Genomic DNA, 21,715 nt, shown 5'->3' with positions numbered 1-21,715 from the left:
GGGGTAATTGCCCGTGGCGTGTGCGGGCCGTCAGGTGAGCCCTCCTGCTTTCGCCCTCCTTGTTTACCAGCTTCTCTCCGTTTATTTTAAGAAGCATTTGGTCCCCTCTCCCTGTGAAGAAGAAAAGCCATGTGATCCAACCCAGAGAGAGCGCAGCAGGCGCTGAATATTAAATTAAAACACATCCTCGCTTATACACAAAAAAAACCCAAGCTGGAAAGGTTAAGAGCTAACAGAGATCCTCAGAACAGTCTCTGTCTGTTTGGAATGAATTAATCAGACCATTAAACAAATCTTTTAATCTAAAGTATCCCTTTCATTTCAGTACTCCGTAAAACAAAGTGACTGGAGTGTTGAGGGAAGAGTTTGCCATCACTTCGCCTTATTTGTATTACAGAGGCGGGCGGGTACTATGATTTTTCCTCCCTGTCCTCCTCTTTCAGAAGCAAAAGCGGGGTTAGATGGAGCAACTGAGGGACAAAATGGGCATGGAGAAGAAAGGAGCCCCCGTGGCTCGCGAGGTGTTACATACATTACGGGCAGAATACCTTTTTTGTCTCAAGGAACAGAAAAAGCTCAGGAAGAGACATCATCTCAACTGGAGATGACTAATATGCAGAAAGTAGTGTGGAGCAGAAGTCTTGGGGTCGCGAGCCCGGGTCAGGGTGGGCAGCGAGCACTACTGAGGTCTTGCAGCCCAGAATGAACAGGCAAGTTTCTCCTGCAAAGGCTTAGGGGAGCTTTCTGAGCTTACCGGTCAGAGGTGGGGCTGGGGAGCCACGGAGGCACTGGTAGATGCTCGTTCAGAGGCCTCGGTTGCAAACTGTACCGCAGGCTTTCTTCAGGCAGGAGACTCAGCATCCTTCTGTCTAAGGAAGGGTCTGTGAGGATGCACGCATGGCAAAGTGCTCAGAGACCGTGCGTGCTACCTTGGACATCTTGTGTGTTTCAAGACTGGCACTTTCCAAAGTGCCGAGCTGCTTCGGGGCCTCTCGAGTTGTGTTTTTAAAAAGCATTTGCGAAGTTGGTGGTGCTTTGAGCTTCCCATTCCTGTAGGCTCAGCAGCCTTAACGTCCAGCTCTGGTCTTCGGGGTGGCACTGAAAGCAGCTGCAAAACTCTGTGGGGATGCGCTCTTCCCCTTATTCTTTACCCTTCAGATATTGCTTGATGGGATTTTTAAAGCCCTTTCTGGCTTTTTTCCTAGCTGAATCTCTGCAGGGCTATTGGGAGGACCTAACTCAGTAAAGGACCCTTTCCCCTGGGTGCAGCTGGTGTCCCACCACACAACCCCATGGTGTCGTCCTAACTTTGGCTGGGGAGGGAGACCTTGCACACCGGTTGCATTTCATCCAGCACCTCTCCCCGCTATCGCTCCCACAATATCGGTGCAGCCAAACATTTGAGCAAATCCTACTATTGCACTCGCATCTGTGCGGGAGAGGGAGGGCAAATCCAGGTAAAAGCAGGCAATCCTGTTGCAAAATCAAATGTATCCTCTTTTTTTTTTTTTATTATTTTTTTCTCCCTTTTTAATACACTCTTCAAAGCTTGCTAAGATTAAGTGCGCGATTTATCTTCGCAGAGTTTGAATTTTAAAAGGAACAGCCAACTGTGTGATCGTATTATTAATATTTATACCTCGTCACAGAATGTTGACAGATTAATTATGCAATATGGAATAAAAATCAGCAGGCAGCGTGGGAGGGCGGTGGCAAAGTTCATGTATTAATAACACAGCGGGGTGGCTCGCACGCTCCCTGCGTGGCTCGGCGTTATCAGCACTGCATCCCGCGTTCGTCGAAGGCACCTTCATCCCGCGTGGGGCTCGTGGGGACGGGGATGCTGACAGCGGGAAGGGAAACACAAACAGCAAAGGTTGTGAAGTCCTAGCTCCTTTGCACTGACCCGGGAGCCTTCTTGGGGCCAGAGAGCGGGTGTGCGGAGCTTTGCAACCGTTCTTGACCTGTTTTTGGCCTGAAGAGCATCAGGAGGTGACTTTGTGCAGCGGAGAATCTGGGTCAGGAGTTGGGGTTTGCTCCAAAGCTGCGGCTTTTGTCGCTGTCTCACGTTGTGTCCGTCCCGTCCCCGTCCCCCCAGTTTGCCCTTCTCTTAGCAAGTGCTATCAACCCTTCTTGCCAGAATTGCTTGTCCCCCATGTGTCCATGGTGGAGGGTGCAGTGTCCTCTTTTGAGGTCTTGACCAGCACTAGGCGCTTTGGAGAAAGGTTTAAATCTTCTTTAGAGGACAATTCTGAGCTGGCCAGCTGTACAGGGAGAGGCTTTGCCTTCCCCAGGAAGCTGACTTGGGTCGTCAGGCACAGCGTCTGATAGATTTATAGAGGGCAAAATAGGAAATTAGAGTTCTGTGAGCCCCAGGGGTGGGAGCAAAGTCATCTGACAGCACCCTCATCTTGTTTGCTGTCCAACCCCGGCCAGGGAATTTAAGAGTTTGTAGGTGTTTTGAGAAGGATCTGGGAATTGTTGCCTCTCAGGATCTTCTCTGCTGGGTTTCTCCTGGAGACGTTGTGTGGACGGCGAACCCGAGCCTGCCCCGGGGCCTCCGTATCTGTTGGCATCCGCTTCGGCGAGATGGACGGACAGACGTTAAATTAAGATCAGGTGCATGGATGATTCATGCTAGCCAGCCCGGCTGGACAGCAGAGGTCTGTGGCTGGGAATAAATCCTTCCACCTGGAGACGGTGACGTTTGTCATCGACAGAGCTGGCTGCGCAGCTCGCACAGCTCACGCTGTGCCCTCTGGTCATCCTCCGTGGGAAGAAAAGCTTGCCCTCCCAAAGCCCTTTCAGACTGCTATTTCTATCACGGCCTCTCTGTGCCTAAGTGTTGCTCCTTTTTATTATTTTTTTTTAATGAATCTTTTTTCTCGGCATGTCTCAGGGGGATGTTTTATATGAAACAATTTGCCTGATCCTTCTCGAATAATTTCAAGCAGCCTCTGGGGACAGGCCACAGGGATGTACTTAGGCTGGTTAGGATTTCTTTGTCAGCAAAGCCCTGGCTTTTTGAGAAGCAGCGAAGGCGTCGGGGATGCGTTGGCGGCGTGTGCGGCTCTCCCTTGCGCTCTCCTCTTGCGCCCCGCTCCTGTTTGGTCCTGGCACAAGCTCTTTGCTAAAAAAAACCACCCGCTATAGGGAGTGGCCTTTGGGGAGATCTGCAGAGGCATTTCAAGGTAGATATCCCAGCTCCGATGAGGTGTTTAACCCGCTGGACAATAAAGAAAATCGTTTAAGGTGGGCTTTTGAAAGCCTTTCCAAGGATTTGGCTTCTCAATTTCCATTCAAATGAACTTTCTCTCTTCCCGTGCATGCAGCTTCCCAGTTCCTCTTTTTACAGCCTTGGCCTTTCGGTCTTAATTAAAAAATGGAAAGAACAAAGGCACAATTGAGAAAAGCACTTAAGCAAACGGTTGAAGTAACAGATTTTCCTAGGCTTTCAGTGCAGGCTTAGAGGTGCTTTGCTCCATGAAATTGGGGTCCTAAGGCTAGTGGCGCAAATCCCTCCTGCTTTTTCACCCCCAGAAGCAAGACCACGTTAACGGGAAATATTTTGATCCACCCAGAGCAGGTTCTCATCTCAGAAACCTGCAGTGTGAAGATTTTTTCCATTTTTATGGGTTTCTTTCCTAATTGGGATGGAAACAAAGACAGAAGCCTCGGAGTCGTTTGGAAAATGAGTTTTCTGCTAACGGCAAAGTTTATCTCTTTTGGGGTGGCCAGGCAAGATTTGTCAGCAATATCTGTCAGATGCACGGAGAGTCCTTAAATAGATGGGAATATGGAAATGCAAAGGATTGGCTATTAGTGAATGGAAAGTGGGAGCAAGAGGTGAGGGGAAAGGCAAGGAAGGTCCAAAATGCCAGTGGGCAGAGCTGTCCCCTGCAGCTCCTCGATCGGAGCTGGATCTTCCTCCAAGTTCCCGCCTGCCTTTCCAGATGAGAAACGTTGGATAATTGATTTATTCCGGCCGCGACCCGCCTGGCTGGCTGCTGCCCCGCTTCCCCCGAGTGCCTGCAGTCACTTTTCTGGCCCCGCTCGACCGCTTTCCCGCCACACGAGGACACAGTGGCTTGGCAGGGAGCAGATGGACAACCCGTCCTGTAGACATCAAGCGTGGGAGGCTTAGTGCTGAGCTCTTTGGAGGTTGACGACTCCCAAGACCCCAGCATGTTGCAGGGAGCATTCGAGAGAGGGCTGTTTGTTGGTGGGAAAGAGGCTTTTGCTGGCTGAAGGTCCTTTTCCAAGTAGCCCTCAAGGTTAAAGTTGGATGCTCCTTCCAGATGGTCTCCATCTGATGCATCTCATTACGGGGTTGAGCTGCCTCGCAATCCCGGCCTCCCAGTGCCAAGAATAACAAGGAATGGAAGCCAGCAACAGTGATAGCTGCTGTTAGAAGGGCATAAGATGATTTAAGGGTCAAGACAAGACCATATGGCCCATCAAGGCCCCGTCGTAACAACCCAGAGGAATATAAAACAACTTGTGTTAGCGCTCATCCTTCCTGCTTCCTATCAAGGCTGTTTGCTGTAACCTTTGCAAGAGCAGTTCCCCAGCTCCTTCTTGCTCTGATTTATGCCCTGAGCTGCTTTGCAGCGCCCTATGGGTCCCCTCGTGGGGAGGGGGGGCAGACCCCCTCCCTGGAGGGCAGGCAGGAGGAGCAGAGGCATCCCAGGGTCTGTGGCTATGGGCTCAGTCCTCCTGTCACCATGCCTGGTTTAGGGCAAGCCAGTTGACCCTGTGTGTGTCACTGCGAAGCTGGGTGTCGCACAGGAACCCTGTTGGCACCCGAGGGCGCGCCGGAGGATTTACGGCTCCTGCCGGGATTTCTCATTCTCAAATCAGTCTGAAGCGGCCTCTTGGTGTTATTGATGGCTCGCCCCTCTGCCCTCAGCCAGCCCGTTTGCTAAGCTGGACAAGCCAAATCTGGCTGGTCTTTCCTCGAGATTTATGTGTCCTCAGAGTGAGCTCAGCCCGTTGTCTTCTCCAAAGAGTCTGGGGCTCTCCCTTGGCTCCCCTGTGGGCTCCTGGCCTTCTGTCCATCAGTTGCCAAAATAAGACTCATTTCCACGGAGGGTGCGCACTCAGGGCAACGCGGGACCCCAGCCCTCGGTCAGGAGAAGGGTATGTCTGCATCCCGTGCACTTTGAGACCTAGGTGAAGTGAAGTATCTCGGCACAAGCTGCCTGAGTGTAAATGAATCTGTGTTTCCGAGAGCGGAGTTGCTGCTTTCCCAGAGTGCCAGCGCAGGGCTGGGCAGGCAGCGGGCTGGAGGCAGCGATGCTCTTTCGGTTCCCAAGGCTTTTCCCCAAAAGGCGATATGGGTGCACGTCTGGGATCGTGTGGGCAGCCACACCTCGGGGCCGTGGCTCCTCACCCCAGCGCCGTGTCTCGGTCCCGCTTTGGTGACGGGAGAGCCGCCGTTCTCCGCTCAGCACTCGTCCCGCAGTCCATTTGCCCAAGGGAACACTTACAGCGCTGACCTTAAAGAGCAATTTCGGGCAAGTATAGAGCAGCTCAATTGTTCATAAACCTGACATTTATGTCTCGGAGATTCTTCCTCTGCAGGATGCACTGCTCTTTATGATTTTATCAAATAAAATGCCCCCTCGCCCCCAACCAACCTCTTTCTCCTTCCCTGATGTTTTTGTAGGGCAGTCATCACAAACAGAGAGCTTAATGTTGTGGCGCGGAGAAGGTTAGGGAAATGGTTGTGTATGCATTAGCCAGCGCGAATAGTTAAGACTTGCTCTGTTCCTCTAATGTTGGTAATTACTGAGCAGGGATTAGGGGCTTGCACTTTGCACGCATAGAGAAATGGAGTATTAAATGTAAACAGATCAAACTACCTGGTGGACCCTGAAAGTTTATTCCTGTGATTTTCACTGCTCTGCCAAAATGCTTCCTGTGCTTTCAGGTCATTTCCCTGTTCTTCCCGGGGATGAAGCCCTGGCCCCATGGCAGGTTTATAAAGAGCGGTGTGTATGTGAGCCAACATAATATTAGTGTCATCCTGAAATAGCCGCTAGCCGGGGGGCAGGATAACTAGCTGGGATGGGGGGAGCGTGTCTGCGGCTTCCTACTTCCCTTCGTGTTTCGATCTCACAAAGCCGGAGCAAAGGTGGGAGCCGTGGCCAGAGGCACCTGTGCGAGAGCAGCCAGCGGCGCGGTCCTGACCCGATGGGGACAGCGGTGACCTGAGACGGGGTGCCCTGCTGCCAGCTGGCATCTCCCCTCCCTCCGTGCTGGTCCTGTCCCCCAGCTCCTTCCCGCTCGGCTCCCCCCTCGCCGCACAAGGACACCCACTGGGTGAACAAACACTGCTTATGCTGCTGACCAGGGCACCTTCTATCAAGTCTATTAATATCAGCTCCACATGGAGAGCTTGCTACCCTGGAAGTGTTAATTAGCTTTCCCCCTCCTCCCTCCCATTATTTTTCCACCTCACTCTTTAGAAGATCTCTGAACCAGGAGATCAATGCCTCCTGCTAATCGGCTCTTCAGCAGCTTAGAGAGGCACCACAGAATACTCCATTTAATTCTCCTCTAACACCTTTGCTAATCATCCTTTCCAGCCCCAGAGCCCCAGGCAGGCGGCGAGGGGAGAGGCTGGACGGGGAGCACAGCAGACGCTCATTTACACCCGGCTTGGAGATCCGTCAGGACCTGAACGCTGTGGTGGAAAGAGCAGGAGTGGGAGGGGGCAAAACAGTGGGAGAGAAAGGAGGGGAAGATCCCTCGGGCTGAGTAATGTGGCATGAGTGTGCAAACCATGTGAGAGGGGCGAAAGCCCTGTCTCTGAATGGTCTTGCTGCTTCCTCGGTCGCGTTGCCTCCCATCTTGTCCTTTCCTTCAGCGGCTGGAGATACAGACTGTGTTGTGAAACTGCTGGTAATAACACAGGCAATAGATGCTCCTCTTGGCCTCTGTACGCAGTGCCCTGGAGACTGTAAGGGCTTGTCGGTGTGGGTGAAACCCCCAAATCCTGGGGTCTGAACCAAGCTGTCTTTCCGAGTGGTCTTCCCCATTGGCAGGGAGATGCAGGACCCAGGAGCGTGCAGTCACCTCCCACGTGCTGCCACGGTCCTCGTCCTCAGGCTTTTCGGTTGACTTCAGCTGAGGGCTGTGGGCATTGGGAGCTCTGCCCATCACCTCCCCAGCCGCTTGGCTCCCTGTGCCATGGCCATCCTCCGTTCCACGGGAGCGGGACTTCTCCAGGATCACTCAGCTTTGATTCATCCCGGCAGCCCCAGGCGGCGCTGGGGAAGTAGAAACCCTGAGGCTGCGTAAATAGCCCGGCATCACTCCAGGGGTCAGACAGAGTCCCCCACGGGTGACAGTCGTCATGCTTTGGCTTGTTGGCTAGTTACCAGAGGCTGTCTCTCCTCCATTGGGAAAATGGTGGCCTGGATTTAGCTACGAGGACCTTAATAAACCTTTCCGTCTCCGGCTGCTGTGATCCAGCTAAATGGCTGCGAGCAAAAGCCCACGTGGAAATGAGAATGCATGCTAATGAGTCGTATTGCCAAAACCAGAAGGAACCAACTCTACAGGGAGTTTGTACTTTTTTTCCCCACTACCCAAGTTCAATAGCAGTGAATTGCATATTTCTCTGAGGCTTCTCAACAAACAATTTACAGTGTAAATATATTTGTTGGCATGCAAATCACTCTGCATTATGAGTCTTGATTAATATTATAATGTGTTGATGAAAGCCTGTAAGTGGTTCTTGGAACTAAGGTTCCTGACAACGATCGGCTGTTTGGGTGCCCAGTGTTTGTGGAACATTAGATTAGCGTGTTTTTTTCCTTTGTTTTGGTTTTTTTTTTTCCCGGTGTGTGTTGTTTAATGGATTGTTTCTTTTCCCCCTCCCTCTGTTGAAGACGCCAAGCGTGAAGTAGCAGTGGTGCGCTTCAAACCGCACAATTAATTAATGCAACCAAGCTCTTCCCCGCACTGTTACAACCCATTTCTGCTCCTCACCCCCCACATAAGAGGGATGCTGCTGCCCTCCACCTCGCTGCGAGGCGCTCCTCAGCCCCTGCCACTGGTTTCAGTGCTGCTTGAGGTCATATCCACAGGTGATCAGGGCAGCCACGTGTGCGTGTGATGCCGAGGAGGGACATGCCGTGAAGCACGGGGGATACAGGGTTATTAGCAATTCCTCTGCTTGCCCGTAGCCGGGCCGGTACACGGAGCAGCAAATCGGTGTGTAGACTGAGCCGCTCGGTGAGCAGCGGAGCTAATGAGGCTTGATTGCCTATGGAGCCGTCCCCTGGGGCTGCGCTCCCCAGGGGCCTCTCCGGTGCAGAGGAAGGTTTGCGTTCAGTCCCGCAAATGCAGCACTGCGAGGCTCCTTCCCCTCTAAGGAGATTCCCAGCACTTTCCAGGACTGAACAGCTCTGACGTTGCACCTTCCCCACCAAGGCAGTGTGCCGTGAAGCACCAAAGGGTTCGTCGGGGGGTGCTGGGTGTCCCCATCCTGCCTCGCTGCTCTTCCCTCCGGCTGCTTCCCCAGCTCCATCCTTTGTGATGGCTCCTGAAGCACCTGGAAAACCCATCTCTCCCTCTTCACCCCATCCTCCTTGCCCAAAGAAGGCTGCTCCGGGTGCTGGGTCGCCCCTGGGGAAGAGGATGCGTTTCCAGCCCTGCTCTGGCATTTGCTTGCGGAGACGGAAGAGCGCGGTGGTGAGACAGGCTTCGGGAGCCATCCTCCCCCCTCCGGCTCTTATGACGGCTGCTCTCGTTGCCATTTTCCTTCTACCCTTTGGGGCTGAGCTCCCAAAGGTGTCAGGACAAATGCCACTCTCATCGGCGTGAATGTGCTGGGAGATGATGTCCAGGCAGCCAGGAGCAGGGAGAAAAGGCAAGGGGGGAAAAATAACCCTCTTTAGCAGGCGACGGCAGAGGGTTTAGTGACAGCCTCAAGTTTTGACCTTTGTTAACTGCTGTTTTGCTCAGAGAATGACAGGGAGCACCGCGAGTTTTGTGCTTGTACGGCTCCAGAGAGCTGTGCAGGTCGCGCACGGCTCTCTGCCGCGACGTGCCAGGCAGGGAGCACGGGGCACACTGAGCTCCCCCGGCTCGAGCTGGGCCATTTTGGGGCAGCATCTCCCCTTTCAGCAGCATCCTATGCTCGAGCCAGCTTCTGGGTTTGCTCCCCTCCATCTCTATGTAGTCCAGAGTGGTTTTCTGCCACGTCTTGTGGTGCATCCAGCCGTCCCCGGGCAAAGCAGGGTGGCATGGCCATCCCCACCCTGCTCATTGCCCTCCCAGTGCAGCAGTTCATGCAGACCACTCGGAGTCGGAGCCGAGCTGGGTAGGGAAAACACAGGCACCTAAAGGAGAGACCAAGAGAAGGGGGGAAAAGAGCGAACGAGCACACGCACGCCTTAAAAGAACATATTGCCTTTTTTTCCCCTTCCTTTTCTTTTTTCTGAAAGCAGCTGTGCCTTTTTCCAGCACTTTTAAATGGTTGCCAGGGAAACAGAGCAAGGGAGAGTGGAAAGGTTAGATGGATATTGGACGAGGCTAATGCACTTGTTTCAACCAAGAATTGACAGGTGCTTAGGACACCGAAGGTCCTGGTGACTCCTCATTTGCACAGCTCCTTTGCAGAGCCTCGAGTACCTCCCTGCCGCCGTTAATTGTGTTTTAATCATTTGCAAATTATAATCCATCTCCATCAGGGGATCTCTAATGGTGGGTTTATGGAGCGCGTCCGCATGTTCCTTAGCCCTTCCGGGACACTGGGGATGAAATATTGGGTATGTTGGGCCCCGCTGGTACGGGTGGTCTGGCTCGAAGGCAGTTTGACGCCGGCAGAGATCCCGATGGAAAACGTGGGAACTGCAGCTGGGCGGCCCAAACGCACTATGCCAACGTGCGGGGGAGAAGTGCCGGAGGGAGCCGCGTGTGCACATCGCCGGCTGGTTCTCCCAGCAAGGGGACCGGTGTGGCGGAGGTGGTGATGCGCAAATCCAGTTAGCGCATCCCCGTGCCCGCTGGGTCATCATCCCCAGCCCGGTGCCGGTGGCCGTGTTGGCAGAGCTCCTGGTGGGTCCCTGCCCACCGGCAACTCCCATTCAGCCCCACAGGGCTGCTGGGACCCATGGTCCCTGGGCACTTGCAGCCCCACTGGGCTTTTTCACCTTCCTCCAGGTTAAAAAACGAAGATGAATGCCTCGCTATGGATTTTTGTCACTGTTGCAGCACCCAAAGGGCTTTTTTCCCCGCTTCCGCTTTAGGTTTTGTTTTTGTTTCGCGTCTGTCTTGTCTAAAATAGCAGCTTCATCCACAGAATAACCAAGGGGCCTTAAACTAGTCTGTTCAGGATGAGCGTCACATCTGGTATTTGCAAAACACAGCGAGCAATAAATAGCTACAGTGTCGTAAAGCTCAGGCTCTGGAGAGGCAAGGGTGGCTGGTGAGGCTTTTATTGCTTTTTGGTTTTTTAGTGCTTTCCTGGGGAGGGCAGAAGGGTATTGATTAGAAAACCAAGCAAAACCTCACTTGTGTTTGTAGGTGTGAAGGTGGAGAGGAGTGACGGTGTGATGCTGAGGGCTGGGGGACCCCAGCTCTGCCCCTGGTACCCTGAGCCCCGTCCTGCAGCCCCGTGCACGCCCATTGCCTCCGAGCACTGATGGATGACGGGGCTCTCTCCCACTTAGGGCTTTCCAGGACGACCTCAGGGGACTCTGCCCTCACCCTGCCACCCCCTCGAAATGCCTAGCTGAGATCTCCCAGCCCAGCTCGCAGCTGGGCTGTGGAAGACAGCAACCTGCCTTTTTCTGGGCTGTTGTGAGCGGGAAAGGAACAAGGTTTAGTCTTTGCCCGGAGCCACAAATAGAGCTGCTCGCTGATCCTTCTTGTCAGCGGCTTCCCAAGCCTGCCGCCTATCCATCAAGCCTGAGTGATGGGTACCGGGCCAGCGCAGAGATGCGCAGCGCTCATATCCCTATTATGACATTGTCAGTGTCACCAGCTGAGTGTGAGGGACTCGTGAAATGTCACTTCAGGTATTAGAAAATGACTGTGCTTCTGCCGTGCTGTGGTTCGTGGGCCAAAGTGCTCTTCTCCCCATCAGTTCTGACCTGGGGGGGCCTCTGCCTTTGAATATGGGATTTCAGCTTTGGGGTTTTTAGAGAAAAGTGTGATTTTAGTCATGGTGCAAGGAGCCAGCCTGACAGCCCTGGGCCACGCAGCCCCTCCAGCTACGGCACAAATGCCAGACGAGCACCGCGTCTCCTCCGGGCAGGGCTTTCCTCTCCCCAGCCCGCTCTCCTCCCTCTGCTCCGGACCGCTGCTGGCACGCTTTGCCCTGCCAGGTCCTTCACGACCATCTCCCCCTGCTTTGGAGGGAACCTGTGCTGGCGAGAAGAGGGAAGCTTGGTCCTCATCACCAGCTCCATCAGGAGGGATGTTTGAGCATCTGGCACCTGGATGCAACCGCATCTCCCATCCCTTCCGAGTTGTGCATGGAGTTGCTTTCTCCAGCCAAAGCCTGTTGATCGTAGAGCGAGGGTAGCTGGTTGTGCTCCAGCTGACCCTAGAGCTAGAAAAAATAGGTTGTCCCATGCCTGACGTGAGCCCGGCTTTTCCAGAAGCCATTGATGAACCTTAATTCCGGAGGATGTGCTGTACCGATACGGAGGGACTTGGGCGGAAGGGCAGCAGAGCAACACGTGCTGAGCTCCTTGGCACCACTCAGCTATGGGCTGCCGTAGGGCTGCCTTGCACCGAGGTGGGCTCAGAAACTGGTCGCTGGGAGGCAGCGACCTTGTTAGCAGCCTGGATGGCTCCTTTTTGGTGCCATTTGGCTCTCCCAGTTGCCTGGTCTCGTCCCCTTGGCAGCAGGTCTGGCTCCGGCGACGTGTCTCGGCGGTGCCCACCCGAAGCGTGCCTCGCGGTGCCAGGGCAATGGGCTCCCCGGTGAGCTGGCATTATCCTGCTTGAGAGAGAGATCAAGAATGGGAAAAGGGGCGGGGGAAGAGGAATGATTTATGAGGCTTCGGTTGGCCAAGCAGGGCATTGTCAGCATATTCCAAAATAATTTAGCATCATCTATTCTGCCTGCAGTGGGAGCTTGTTGCAGAAAAAGAAAGAAAGAAAAAAAAAAACCCAAACAAAACACATAAAGTACCCAGAAAGCCCCTTGATGGGATGGTTAGAGCTTGAAGTTTCTTTTTTCCTGAGGGTGGCTGTCTCCTCTCCACAGTTCTCTCTGTAAATCAAACCGCCGGTGTCAGATCGGCAGCTCCGTCTTTCCCGCGGCCGCTTCCCCGCATCACCGCGGCCTCCCCGTGTGCCGAGGGGACGTAATCGCCGCCTAGAACGGCTTGAAGGACACAAGCGCGGGAGCCGAGAGGACGATTTGTAATGAATAATTTAGTGGATGAATTTAAAGCTTTTGTTCTCGTCACAAATTACCTGCAAACTGTATGGGAAGGCTTTGATCATACAAATTCATTTTACATCGTCTCTGTCTGCCAACAGACCTACCTTAGCTGTGGTTTTAACCAATGCGTTCTTCCGTGCACATCGGTGTGTTTTGGAGGTGGGCTGGACCCTGCCTGTGCCTGTAATTAACCTGTCATTTCGGTGGGAGCGGTTTTAATCACCGGCACAGCATCGCCTGTCCGGGTTGCACTGGAGTCTGGAGAGCCATGTTTGTAAGTGGGAATAATTTTGTGGCATGAAGTTTTCGGTACCCCCTGTCCTCTGTGTATCATGGGGTCTCTGCACAGCCCTCAAAGCATTTTGCTTTTAGGTGGAAGGGGATGAGATGGGCATGGGGCTGGGATGCCCGGGCAGGGATGCAGGCGGGGATGAGCGCTGGTGTTGTCAGCCTGTGATGTGCTACTTGGACGGCGTGCAGTCGAGGTTGCCTTCCCCCTTCTCGCCCCGGCACCTCTCCTCTCGCTTTTCTCCGCATCCCTAACCTCTTAGTGCTTGATATGGACAGTCGGATCTGAAGCTCTCTGCCTCCCCCCCCGTTCAAGCTGCAGCGGCATAGCACCGAGTTTGTCTGGGGCTAGGGAATTTAGCAAAGTGCATGTGAAGGAGGCTGCAGCCTGCCCGAAGAGAGCCACGTGAAATGAAGTTGTATCGCGCCCCGAGATCAAATTATCCTTCTCGGCTTTCAGGGAGAGGACTCGCCGCAGCCCCATGCGAGAGCTCGCCGCCTCCTCTTCGTCTCGGTTTATATCCCCGGTCCCCTGGCAGACGCTGCAAATGCTCACTCATCAGGGCTTGCTCTCTGTGCTAATGGCCCTCTATAAATAAGCCCCAGGAACAGTGATAGAGAACAATCATAAAAGGCAGGCGCATAAATTAAAGCCGATGTTATAATAAACTAGACAAGCCCTTCATCGAGGGTTTTATGTTTCTCCTTGAGTCGGCAGTTTTGCCAGGAGAAAATGATTTCTGCGCGCCTTGGCCCAGTCCTCTGTCTCCCCGCGCCGTAGGTGTGCGTGGGCGTGCGCAGGCGGGTGGCAGAAATAGCTGGCATCGCCATCCCCTTTTTTCGGCATTACGGGTAAAAAAGCTGCAGGAATTTCCCAGAACAGCTCTCAGCTTCCCTTACTCAGGTCCTTAGGGTGGCAACAGGACTGCAGATTAACTGTCCAGGGTGGTTTTGGCCACTCTTTGTAGCTTTTGTGTAGCTGTAAATGAAATGTAATGCCCCTGCGTGGCTGAGATTGCCAAGAGCTCAGCCCTGCGCCTCCAGAGAAAGGTGGAAGTCGTTGCATTCGCCCCGGGGAGCTGCGGTCAAACCTCGTGGGTCTGGAGGGAGATGCTGGTGTATAAAATGATAAAATGTGGTACCTCCGAAAAGCTGCTCCTTCCCCTTTGCCCCAAAGCGTCTTGCCAGCTGGAAAAGCACGCACCGGTGGCTGGCATGCAGGCTTTCTGCCGTGCCTCCGGAGTGCCTTGGGAGTGCTGTATATACTGCTCCGAAACTCCTGCCTCTCCCAGCGAGTTCATAGCTGTCTCTCCGTATCACGTCCTGGATGGCTGGAACTTGGCAGGGCGAGCGGGAGCAGCAGGCAGAGCCACCCGCTCCCAAAGTGCAGCTTGCCCATCATCCAGGAGATGCAGCAGGTCGTGCTGCGGGCATGGGGTCGTTCAGGGCTCTGGTTTGTGCCCCACCGAGAGCAGGAGTCGGTCTCCTGGTCCTGCGGCACAGCACGGTGCTATGCGGGAGGCTTTGGCAGAGCTTGGGTCTTGGTGAGGTCCTACCAGCTCAGTCAAACCCCGTTTGGACACTTTGGATCTGATCTAATGGCTCTGAGAGCCGGCAGTGAGAATGCAAGCTCCTGCTCCGGGCTCTGAGCCTGATTTCGAGGCTGCCTTACAGTGAAATCCAGATAACATCCCTAAGGTGGCAGGTCAGGGATGGGGAGGTGGCAGCAGGTTCCTGGGGGTCCGGCAGGCTCTTGTGCCCTGAACCTGCTGCGTTTTGGCTCTGCGGAGGCTGTGCTTGTCTCCCTGCGCCATGGCCATCCGTGGGCCGGGCAGAGGGATGTGTGCTGGGGGGAGATGTCACCCTGTGCCTCTTGCAGGAGGCTGTGGGGGCAATGAGGAGGAGAATTACAGGTGTCCGGCTCATCATTAGAGGTTCAGAGCAATTTGCAAGCAGATGTTCAGCTCTGCCATGGAGCCATGCCCGTGCAGCGGCATCGGTGCGAGGGGGGGAAGATGCTGTGTGGAGTTACATGGGGCTGGGGGCAGCTTGAACGCATCCTCCTGGTACTTGAGCATCTTCTCCCTCTGTACTCTTTTACGGAGATGCAGCACAGCCCGTGCTGGTGCAGAGAGGGGATGGCCAGGCGGATTATGTGGATGAGGGTGGACGGGGAAGGAATGGGGCAAGGAAGGGGACAGGTGGTGGCAGAAAGGGAGGGATGGGGAGAGAGGGCGAGCAGGTAGGCTCCACTTTCTGCTCCCCGTTCCCCTGCACGCTCCGGACCGAGCTCCCCCTCGTGTTCAGCCTCACATATTTCTCCGCTGCTTTCCCGATGGTCCTCTGCCAGTTAGTGCAGGGATGTTCAATCTTTCCTGCCGCGTTTACGCTGGAGGAGCTGGACCCCTGTTGGGCAGCCCGCTGGCTGCAGGTTTGCTTTCCACGCAACCGAGGCATCCCCCCTTCTCCACAGTGAAATTGCAGCATCAGAGGCACCTCTGGCCTTTCTGAATATTCAGGCCAGAGCCAGATGCTCAGAGAAGCTCCGGTGAGAGCCAGAAATCCGTAGTTTTGATCACGCGAGGAGAGGCATGTGCCGCAGACGTGCCCCGGTGTGTCTGCACGGGTGCTGCTCAGGTGGCCGCCAGCCTCCCCGGAGGGGCAGAGGCTGCGACGTGCCGTGCCGGTGCAGCGTCGGTTCCCTGCCGCCGCCACCACTGCTCATCAGCCCCTCGCTGGTCTCGCACAGGGTCGTTTTCTGCTCCATTTCCTCCCCCAGCCTTCGGATCCCCCCCCGAGCTCTCTGCTTTCTTTTTCGTCATCCCAGCTGGGATAAAATATGACTGCAGCCGCGAAGCGCTGAGATCGCAGCTCCCCTCGGGGAGTCTTTGCCCACATCACCTGTCGGATCGGGAGCCTGCATGTCCTTGGAAAAATATGTATTTCAGGCCGCTGAGGTGCTAATTTGCAAGGCCCATTACTCAAACGAAACATTAAAATGGCCGTCCATAAAGCAGAGCCTTTTTCCGTGCCTCCCCCTCGGTCTGAACTCCCTGCGCCAGGTATAGGCTTCCTGTCAAGCCTAAGAGCCAAAAGCAAAGATTTATCGATAGGTACCTTGACTCTGGCTTGCATTTTAATTATGTTGCCGTCAGCCTGTGCCGAGAATAAACTCGGTAGCTATTGTGTTATCCTCACTTCATCTCTCCAGATGAATGCACCGGGAGAGACGCGGTTTTATGGAGTCCCTAACGGGGACCCTCTCCCTTTCCCACGTCCTTTCCTCCCTGCTCATCTGCACGGATCAGCAAAGCGGCCGCTTGGCGCTGAAATACTGATGCCGATCTGCACGTGAGGCTGGGAGGGAAGGATGCGGGGAATGAGTGCTGTGCATCCCCATCTCTCCGTGCCTTAGTTTCCCTTGCTGGAGGAGCTCCGTCTTGGCATCTCCCAACGCGCCGGGTTTGCAGGGAGGGCAAGCGCTTGCCCTGCCATGGCCACCTCCGCTCTGCCGGGGCAGGAGGCAGAAAGCGGGGCTCAGTGAGGTGCCGGAGCCGAAATTGCTTTTTGGAGGGCTCGATTTCACGCTGGGAGCCAAGCCATGGCACCGTGAGGAACTGAGAAGCCACGCTTGTCAGGGAGGAGATGCGATGAACTTCGGAGTTTGCTTGTTTATTTTCCGTATATATTTGTGTGCGGGGGTGTATATAAATATTATTTGTGTGCGCCAGACGACACTGGTGTCTTGCTTAGTACGGGTGCAAAGTTTGACCTGGCACTTTCCGGTGGAAGCAATGCATATTTATTAGCGAGGCAATGGGTGGGAATGAATCCCTCACTCGCTCGGCGTGGCAGACGCTATCTCAGCAAAACGGGGGTTATTATTAAAATAAACAAAAGCAAAAGCAGCTCGACCGTGGCTGCATCTCCCATGCTAACTCCGTTATGGAGCCACCTTCTCCCGGGGCAGAGGGGGGGACTGGCTGCAGAGGAGATGCTCTCGGGAAGCTCCTGGCCGCGCAGGGACCGGCTCTGCGAGCTCCTGGCGCCCGACGCGCCGGAGCTCGTCCCCTGCCTCAGTTTCCCCATCGATAGCAGGGACGTATAGAAGTGACGCAAGTCTTAGCCCGCAGGCCGGCAGGGGAGTGCGAAAGGCTGCGTTCATTAATAAGCGCAAAGTGCTTTGATATTTTTAGATGGAAGTGCCACGTATTGATATAATATTACTGTACCACATTTGACTTCTTTTTCGATTGCAAGCCCCCTCTTGATCCCGTTACCTGCAGTAACAGTTATCTGGCTATATTTTATCATCTGAATATTTCAATTAAATTACTTTAAGGGAAAAAAAAAAGCCTACGCTGAAGTTGGAAGTGATCACTGTATCACTCCAACTTCCCTCCATTCCCAGAAGGTTAATTGAAAGGCAGCCATCTTGGTGACGTTTAGACAAATGAGGATAATTATGTGTTCTCCAGCTCTTTGAGAGGTTAATTGCTTAGATGTACGAAGACTCGAAGAACAAAGAAGGAATAAATCAGAAGCAGGACTATGATCTGATAATGTAATTTGGTATATTCACGTACAACTCAAACAAATAAACCCCCTAATTGCACAAAGTCGTTTGGCCGCACGGATGCCACGCGGGGTTGCCGGGATCAGGCACCCGGCGCCGGCCGGTTTCGCGCGGACCCGGCCCTCGATGATGCTCGGAGAGGGTGTACCGGCGGGAGGAGAGGTCTTCAGCTGGCTCCTGCACAGGGGTGGCTGTTGTCATCTTGCGCTGGTGATGACTTCTTCCTCTGGCTGTGGTCTGGCTCCTTAGTGCCCGTTGCATGAAGCATCCAGACCTCATCCCAGCGGTGAGACAGCGGGTGGAAAGCAGAGGGGTCAGCGGAGGCGCAGGAGCGGCGAGCAGAGGATTTCCTCTGGTGGGTTATTTTATTTTGCCTAATTGCTGGTGAAATTTCCGCAAATTGGCAATTATATTCTTGGGCTGATGGCTTACCCAGGTCGTTTATAGATCGTGCGTTTGGCAGGAGCGCTTCACGGTGTTCGCCGTGAAATATGGCTTCACCCTCCATCGGCAGAATTTCCCTCTTTTTAGAGGTTTTTAGTTCTGCCTGTGGGGATTTCACACGCTAACATTTGTGGCGGCTCCATCCTGAAGGAAGCTGATTTTTTTTCCTTTTAATTCCCCACGGTGACTGGGGTGAGGGTGCTTGTCTCCGGGCCAGTTGTTTGGGAGTAGGTTTGTCCGTCTGTTGGCCCCTGCGTCCTGCTGGAAGCGATGCCCAGGCGCGAGGGGTGCGGATGGAGGGCACTGATTTCCCCCTCACCCTTCCCGGGGCAGCGAGGGGCGCAGCGTGGAGCTGAGTCCCTAGAAAGTTTGGGCTTTTATTAAAGGCTGTGCAAAATGCCAAGCTTTCCAGCGGGGATTGAATATTGCTTAATTTTTCGGCCATGAGGGTCGGGAAAATGGTGCTTTTTTTTCTCCACTGAGAGCTTGGGGATGAAACATCTTCATCTGGAATCTCCTTTCCCCCTCCACTCTGTCTCTGGGGAAGTTTGAATTGATTTCAGATGAGAAAATGCCTCCCCACCCCTGACGTGCGAGGAGCCCCGAGCCTCGGCCTCCGAAACACTGGCGAGTGGTTTTTCCACCTATCTGTCAGGCCCGTCTGAAATTGCAGTTTAATTCTCCGTATTTGCTCTTGTATTGTGCATTAAGATACAGCGAGTTTATCCAGCAGTCCAGCTGTTTTGAAGATAATTACTACAGAACTCAACCTGATGTAAAATAATCCTTCCGGGCAGGCAGCCAAGAGCCTGAGACTTATCCTCCAAAGACTGAAACCTCTCCATTACCCTTAAGAGCCGCAGAGATAGGAGCGGGCGTCTCGTGACAAATATATTTTTGGTGGTAATTAACGGGGGGTTGGGAGAAGAGGTTTGCTTCCCCCCTGGCTCCTGCTGGGGAGGGTGGTGTGGCCGGACAGACCGACCGAGAGCGTGAGGACCACGTCCAGTGGAGACCTGTCCAGGTTTCCATCCAAAGCACCCTACGTGCCGCCGTTTCCGCCAGGGACCCGTTTCAGGGTTGTCACCCGCATGCCTTTCTGCCATCCCCCTCGCTGCGTTACCGCCCTGTCCTGTGCTGCGGCTGCTCCAGACCAATTTTCCCTCCTTGCAAGATGTACGATGGGTTTGCTGCCGTTGTACAGAAGCTCATTCTGTCGCAGATGCGCCCTGGCCTGTGTTTTAATCAGGCTGCCAACATTCTTTCTTCTTTTGCAACTGCGGGGTGCTACCGGAGCCGTGGCCACTCTCTCCCAGGTTGAAAGCGGCCCCCTTGCCCGGCCGAGGTGGAGATGGTCGCCAGTCCCATCAGGACAGCTGAATCATAGCGGCTGGAGTCTTGTATTGCCGCACGTTAATTACCAGTACTTAACTACATGGCTAACTGTGATAGCGAAACAGTTATTTCTGTCTCTCCCTGCCTGGGAGGGTGGATGAAAAAAAAAAAACAAAAAACCAGAAAAAAGCAATAGCAAGGCAAAAACCCAACCCCAAAACCCCACTGCAGGCATAGAAGGCTTCAGGTTCTCGACTGTTCAGGTCTGCTAGCACCGCCAGCAATAAACTCCGCGTTTCTTCTCTTCCTTTTGATTGAAGAACACTAGAAATCAGCCGGGGCGCAGGTGCTGCATTGTGTTAGATTAGTGCTGATTGAATTCGTACACGGGCGCTGATTGAGGCGCAGGGCTCTGCCGACGCCGGTGTGCCGCGAGCAGGGGGGTTTGCCGGATCGTGTCCCTTAATCAGCGCCCTCAAATGTGGCGATGGTGTTGGTGGGTGTCTCTCGTTGGGTCTTTTCTTCCCTGCTGGGGCGTAGGGCAGAGCCCCGGTGTAGGGTAGAGGGGAATTTGGCTTCCCTGGTGAGAAGACAGCCCTCTGCCAATGTTTCCTAGGATGGGTAGTGATGCCTTGATGGTAAATACTGGTGGATGTTGGTTGTCTCTTTGGAGAGGAGCTGGAAAGATGTCCCAGCCTTCTTCAAAGCACAGGATGGCCCGGTGGCCACGAGCAAGTTGGAAATCGGTGCCCGGCTGTGTCAGGGACCTGACTCTGGGGAGAGAGTGCCCACCGTTTTGGGCAAGGAAAGATGCCTCACTGCACTTCTTCCAGTGTCCGCGGCTTTCCTGGACTGGCTGCCCCTGCTCGGTGCCTTCATTTCCCTCTCTGTTCAGGAGCTGCAGCATCGACCGACTCTGATGTTAGCATTTAAGTGCCACCTGCTCTATAAACATCCCCATTGATTTGCTCTATTCAAAGGCCTCCCGCTTTATTTCTTTTGCTGCCGTCTCATATTTCCTTATGAAGATTTCTCTTAAGCTAATAACAGCTGTTGGCCATCGGGACTTAGGCAGATGCCTTCTGACCTTCCCCGCTGTGCTGGGGCAGCATCCCGGCACGTGGACACGGCCGGACCGCAGCTGCACGGGGAATTGGGGGCTGCTAGGCTGTAGCCAGAGGCTGTTTGCAAACCCAGTGTGGTCCTGAGGGCAGAGAGCATTGCTGTTATTTTCTGATTGGCGATGCATTTCAGAGCAGATTGCAATGGCCGTGACTTGCGTGGGGCAGGGAGAGCAACCAGGAGCTTTGTGCAGGGCAGGGACGTGATGGCTCCCTGCAGGAAAGGGCTCAGATAGAGCCCCGATCCAGAGCTTGCTGAAGGCAGTGCCGACCTTCCCAGGGGCTGCAGAGGGTTTCTGAGCATCCTCATCAGGATACGGATGCACTGTGTCAGAAACAAGGGACTCATGGTGGGAAAATCAAGTGGGAGCCAGGAGCAGAGCGTGCCCGAGCGCCCAACCCGTCACGCCACCCTTCCCCTTGCCAATGATGTCAGGGTGGCGCGGGTCCCCGCAAGCTGGAAGTGAAAGCAATGAGCAGTGAAAGAAGGGCTTTAGGAACGAAAGGGAAAGTCTAGCTCGCTTTAACAGAGCCGACTGCAGTCTCTGGATTTGCTCGATATGGAGCATTAATTCAGAAAATCCTGTGAATGGCTTTGGGAAGAAGATGCGGTCACTTGGTGGCAGCGGGGATGCTGTGCAGCCGCTCACCTCGCTGTTCGTCCCTTCCCCATGCAAACCAGGACCTGTTTCTAAGCCATCTGCAGCGCAGCTCTGCCTGTGTCGGCGTTAGCATCGTGCCGTGCTGCCCATGGCAATGCCTGGGTCTGCGGTTGCCTGCGGGGTGCAGGCAAAGGGCAAGCCCCTTTGAGGCCAAAGGAGGGTGCAGACCCCCTCCCCAAGTCAACATTGGCTTGAGCTTGGCACCGACCCGGCCTTGGGCTCAAACTTTGCATCCCCTGGGTTGTCGCAGAGGCCACGCAAAGCCCTGCGGATGCTGGTGCAAACCAGCCGGTGGTGGTTTGTGCGGCTTGGCCCCCTCAGGGGCTGCACGGTGAGTGTTAAGTCTTGACTTCTGATGACTCATACAGACAGCTCCCGCCCTCCTCATCATCTTGTTATTATTCTAATGTCTGGGAGCTGCAGTCATGGACCAAAACACCATTAAACTATCTGAAATGGAGCAACTCGACAGCCCCTGCCCTCACAGGCTTATTATCTTTGCAGATGGATATTTTATATTTAGCAACCTCTAATGTATCAATTTGGGCTTTGATTTTTCACGAGGAGCAGCTTCTATTCTGGTGCTCGGTAGCAGGCGGGCGAACTTCCACCGCAGGGGAACCGGCAGGGAGAAACCCTCCCCGACCAGCCCCGAGCCTCCGGGGAGGGCAGGAGGGTCCCGTAGCCCTCGGAGGGCTCTGGGGAGGGGGTGCTTGGTGGGGAAGGGTTTGCCGGTGGTCCGGAGCTTGTTTGAACAGCGCTGGGAGCGCTTGGGGAATCCAAACAGCACGGTAGCGGTGGGCCAGGCAATTAATTAAGCTTGCAGAGAGTGAGAGCCGATGGCGCGTGGCTTTGTGGGAGGCATTTGGGGTGACTG

The 21,715-nt window shown here is 54.3% G+C and overlaps 1 protein-coding gene across 1 annotated transcript in view; it reads left to right on the top strand.

The window, feature by feature from the left end:
- The window catches only part of LOC309599234 (opioid-binding protein/cell adhesion molecule homolog), a gene marked incomplete at both ends in the record, with an annotated part of 107,821 nt that overhangs the window by 56,094 nt on the left and 30,012 nt on the right, over window positions 1-21,715 (top strand). The gene's annotated exons all lie outside the window — the stretch shown is intronic.

This window comes from Platalea leucorodia (genome assembly GCF_965183815.1).
Source record: "Platalea leucorodia genome assembly, chromosome: 20".
In the NCBI taxonomy this organism is placed as follows: domain Eukaryota; kingdom Metazoa; phylum Chordata; class Aves; order Pelecaniformes; family Threskiornithidae; genus Platalea; species Platalea leucorodia.
The sequence above is the reverse complement of the archived record's forward strand: the minus strand, read 5'-3'. Positions and strand labels throughout refer to the sequence as shown.